Source organism: Engraulis encrasicolus, chromosome 19 (genome assembly GCF_034702125.1).
Source record: "Engraulis encrasicolus isolate BLACKSEA-1 chromosome 19, IST_EnEncr_1.0, whole genome shotgun sequence".
Lineage (NCBI taxonomy): Eukaryota > Metazoa > Chordata > Actinopteri > Clupeiformes > Engraulidae > Engraulis > Engraulis encrasicolus.
In genome coordinates this window covers 12,588,641-12,593,640 of record NC_085875.1, presented here as the reverse complement: position 1 = coordinate 12,593,640, position 5,000 = coordinate 12,588,641, and the positions used below count along the sequence as shown (strand labels likewise).

At 39.1% G+C, this 5,000-nt stretch overlaps 1 protein-coding gene across 2 annotated transcripts in view; it reads left to right on the top strand.

Moving 5' to 3' along the window:
* The window catches only part of LOC134434960 (uncharacterized), a 46,097-nt gene extending 42,642 nt beyond the window's left edge, over nucleotides 1-3,455 (top strand). For both annotated transcript variants that reach the window (XM_063183656.1, XM_063183655.1), the window contains exon 4: nucleotides 1-3,455. This exon is cut by the window's left edge and continues 2,007 nt beyond it. The gene's annotated coding sequence lies outside the window, so the exon portion shown is untranslated.
* Nucleotides 3,456-5,000: the final 1,545 nt, after the last annotated feature.

The following is a 5,000-nucleotide window of genomic DNA, read 5'->3' as shown; positions in this document are numbered from 1 at the left end:
CATAAAAATGAAAAACATATCCGACAGAGACATACGTAATTAGAATTCCATAACAAATTAGGTTTTTTTTGTTAAAACTGAGTCATTCAGTTAATTTAAATAACCCACCAAACCAATCGGAATGCTGTTGTTTTAATTAACCAATCAATTTGATAAAGGTGTCTGTCTCCTCGACCCTAAGATGTTTTTTTAAAGGTCGTTCTATGGTGCCAGCTGGAGATTAGACTCCAAACCACTCACTTGTGTATAGGCGCCTGAGTATATACTGTGCAAACAAATCTGTGAATCGACTGCATCTCTTTCTCTCAGGATACTTATCTGGACTTTTGTAATTTTGAATAAGTATATACGAGTACTCAGTACAGTACCTTTCAGGTGAATTTGTTAAACGGTGCAGTGGTGTAAATGTTTAATTGATATGACCACTACTTCTTTACCTTTTTAAACTTTTTTTTTTTTTACAAGACTAGAGGAGAAAATCTTCGGAAGAAAGAATCGAACTGTAGTTGTTATTATGTTTTTGGTATTTTTGAAGACACTGATTTGTTCTCGTCAATGCTGTCATTTTTTTGTTTTTGTTTTATTCTGTTTTGTATTCTTGTATTGCCTTGTACTATTTTCATTTCCAACCTTGTGTCCAAGGTCAGGGGAGTAGTTCAGGCGCTGTGGGAGACGTAAGCAAAACCACAGATAAATACTATCACTGCAAAGGGACTTTTTGGCCTTTTCCAAATCCACCTTCAAAGTTTTCATTATTCATTTTTTCAATCATTAATTTCAATTGCGTTCTGTTCTGGTATCCATGGCCACACCGTAGCGTAGCACACAAACCCCTGGGTACATACAGCAGTATGGTACAGTAGCCTCTTGTTGATGTAGCTGCAAGTTGGTGACTGTTTGAGGGAGAGTGCTTGTGGAGGCAGAGGCTACACTGAAAGCATGTTTGAAAGCATGATGAGCAGAAAGTTGTAGTTGTTTCCTGCAAATTTTGAACGCTGAGCCAGTTATGTCCTAGTAGCTCTGTCTCCGCGTGCCTCTGTCGTGTCACCTTAGCCTTGCTGAGTAGCCATAGCCTTATTCTCTCTATGCCCTGTCTGCGGACCACTCCTGAAACCTCCTCCGGACATTAAGGCTTTTGTAATTTATTTTATTTTGTTTTATTTGGTTTTATTGTTCTTTTTTTTGTTCATGTATTTATTGTTTGTATATTTGTCCATTTGCTACTGTATACTTTCATGTGTGCAATTTCTCGACTGTTCTTTTTTTATTACTATTTTATTTTATTGGTCTTAGATGTGTATATATTGTATTTGTGTTTCTCTGCTGAATGGGAGGGGCCAGCATTGCCTGATTGATCGTTTCTTGGGAATACAATTAAAAGCCCAAAATCTCAGTTAGGTTTGTTTGAGGGAGAAAGACAAAAACAAAGCTGGAATCAGCAATCATTTAATCAAAGATTGATTGGCGAGAAATTGATGTTGTTAACTAATAGATAACATTGGTCTACAAGAAAAGACCATAAAATCAGAAGGAACAACTCTTGGTTTGAAAACACATCTTATTGCCTTCCTCACTATACCTGTGGCATTCTTTTGCACTGTGGTACACGTATGAAAACAATCATGAAGGCAAAAAAAAGGCAAGAAGGTTACTGCAAAAAAAAAAAAAATGGCTAGAAGGTTATTGCTAGTTGATGGATTTGGGCCCCCTGGGAAAGCTGTGCCTTTCTCTTGTCAAGTGAGCTTGTTCTCTGCTAAAGCATGATGTGTCTTCACATGAACCCCCAAGGACCAAGGGGGTATTTATTTCACAAAGCTGGTTTAATAGTAAACCAGGTTAAGATAACCTTGAGATAGGAGTAAATCACCTAATAGAAGAGCCCGGAGTCTTCATTTTCTGAACTAAATATTGCCTGCAGGCTATCTATTAGCGGGTTTACCATTCCCTGTAGGCTAACTTAGCCAAGTTTATCATTTAATTAACCATGTTCTTGGAATTCTCCCCAGGCTTCCGATCCCCTGCCACTAGCCCTATGCCCACTGAAGCCCTGTACACTGAAGTTAGCAGCTAAAGGTGATGCTGCCTGACATCCTGCCTTTGGTAGTCACCATTGCACATAACAATGACGAGTATTGCCCTAACAGTTATTTCAGTTGTGTCAGTCGAGTGAGTGAGGCGTCACAAGTGTTAACCACAGTGACAACTTTTCTGTAAAGTCACTGGGCATTTTGGTTATCTGGTTTGTAGACTGCATTGTTTATTTGATTTTTTTTTTTTCCTTAAAAAATTGACATGCACTGGAAAGAAATTGAATAACTTTGGGTTCTTCACCCTGGTGTTACCTTTAAAATCCTGTGTAATGTAGTAAACTGTAACATGCACAACAGGATATACAGTACACTCTGGAATCATTTCTGAAGTCTGATTCATTTGGCACCACTGAAGCAAAACAAAAAAAAAACTCAGTGGGCTCATTAATTCCATTCTCTGCAGTGTACAATTGAGGTCGAAGATGGAAGGGAAGCAAGCCACCATGTTGCCCAGTGTTAGCACTGATTTTGTGGGTGTCCAAGACTTGGTCTGGTTGCAGAAACTGCCGTTTGGTCGATGTGACTAGAGGCCCACAAGAACAGTTAGCTTAGTGTTAAAAACCATCAGTGTCTTGGAATTATTCTTACTAATTTTTTTGTCCATTGTAATTCAAGGGAACATGATGAAGAGTGAAGTTTAGATCATTCTACTTGGATGAATCCTTGCTCGTGTTCATTTTTTACTTTTTTAAAATCTTTTTATACTATGTCTGCTTTTTGGAGACAGTTTCGGCCTGTAAAATGTTTTTATTGACACCTTATGGAATATCTGCGTGTGGAGCATCAAATGAGATCAAGGGCTTTCTTATTCTGTTTGAAAGGCAAAAAAGGAATGAACTTGCAACATTCCTTGCTGAATTCTGATACAGAAAGGGCGGTACAGGCTTGTGAGATTCTGTTTTGTAGTCATTTCATAAAACAAAACACAAAAAAGCAAAATATCCACACATTTTCTACAATAATGGGAATATGTCATGTATTGGAATCAACATGAAATATACTATGTTTTACATCGTCAACTGTTCAGTTACATTTCTTGCTGAATTCCTTGAAGTTGCCTTCATTTCATTACAGTTTGTAAACAATTATTTTGAGGCTTAACACTTACTCTGTATACCAAGAAATGAGACCCAGCAAAAATGTAGCATTTTTGTTTTTTGTAAACTTTGACTGTGCGTCTACGAGACTGAGCTGTGCACTCATACTTTGTTTTTTTCCCCCTGGTTTTTATACAGTATGGAGGTTTAGACGATTTGTTATATAGTGCAATATGCTGTACATAAGAGCTTTTCTCTGAAAGAAAACTTTTTTTGGTTGTTTAATTGGTACATTTTTTTTTCAATAAAATGTATTGAACTCTGTGAACATCTTGACTCCTCATCTTTTTCTTCTACATATTGTCTACCTCAGAATAAGCAGAAATAGAATTGACGCTAAAGCAAGTAAGCAATGAGCAGATATGTCAAAAGTTGAAGTAAAAAAAAGAAACAACACAGATATGAGTAACCAGTAGGGGTGGGTATTGGCAAAGGGTTCACGATTCGATGCGCATCACGATACACATGCCACAATGCGATTCTATCACGATGCATTGCGATTCATGTACTACTGTGATGCATTGCGATATTTACTTCAGTAAATGTGTAAAATACAGCTTATTTGTCAGTTGCTGTGTAGCTTTCATAAGTCAGTTCATTCTATTTAAGCATTTTATCATCTGGGAGAGAGCTTACATCACAACAGAAATATTACCTACTCTCTACTGAACAAAATCAACCCGTGGCAAATAGAATTTTATTGTTATCAAATAATCAATTGTCATGAATCCATGCAGTATATTGAGAAAATAAGTATCACGATACCTTGTCATGAATCGATGCATTGTGTCGTGAAAGTAAGTATTGCGATGCATCGATATGACGATTATTTTGCACACCCCGAGTAACCAGTAGACCTGTGTACCTGTGTTACTATCAGCTGACTCTGCACTGGTTGGATCAAATTTATAGTGGGTTCTTGTTAGGTTTGTAGTGTTTTCAGTATCAACACAATACATGTATATCTAAGTCATTAGGTACAATGAGGTAACAGCTATGTAATATCGTGTGAATGTTGTATTTACACCATGAATTTACTTTTATATTTGACACATCTGATCTGATAATGAAGTGAGTACGTAGATAGTAGAAAGTTTTCACACATACACAAAAGTTCAGCTACTAACTCACTCCATTTACCCCAGTTATAAATAATGGAGGCATTACCCCCCCCCCCCTTCTGTCTTTAGCACTCATGAACTCTCCCTGTCCTTCTCTCTCTCCCTGTCCTTCTCTCTCTCTCTCTCTCTCTCTCTCTCTCTCTCTCTCTCTCTCTCTCTCTCTCTCTCTCTCTCTCTCTCTCTCTCTCTCTCTCTCTCTCTCTCCCGCTGTCCGTGTGTATCTGTGGAGTGTATCCTCCTGTGACAGGCATCTCCATGGCCAGCCAGGCGTTTGGCAGAGCTGCTGCCCTGCTGTGAGGTCATTAATTCACTGGACCCCGTCAAGCCTCCTGACCAAACTAATGACTTCTACTCTCGCTACAAACACACTCACATGCGGTCACACACACACACATACACACATGTGCGGTCACACACACACACAGCCCCACACATGCTGTGATGGTGTGACCATCACACATACACACACGTGCGGTCACACACACATCACATACACACAGCCTCACACATGCTGTGATGGTGTGACCATCACTCGGGTTGTGTGGGTGTGAGTCTAGCTCTTTGTTGTAGTAGTCAGAGACACAGGAGGCCATAGTTCGAATCCCAGAGGGGATCCCACTCCAGTCTCTCTCACTACATAGACATACATACATACATACACATCAGGTGTCACCAACGTTGTGCCCGCGGGC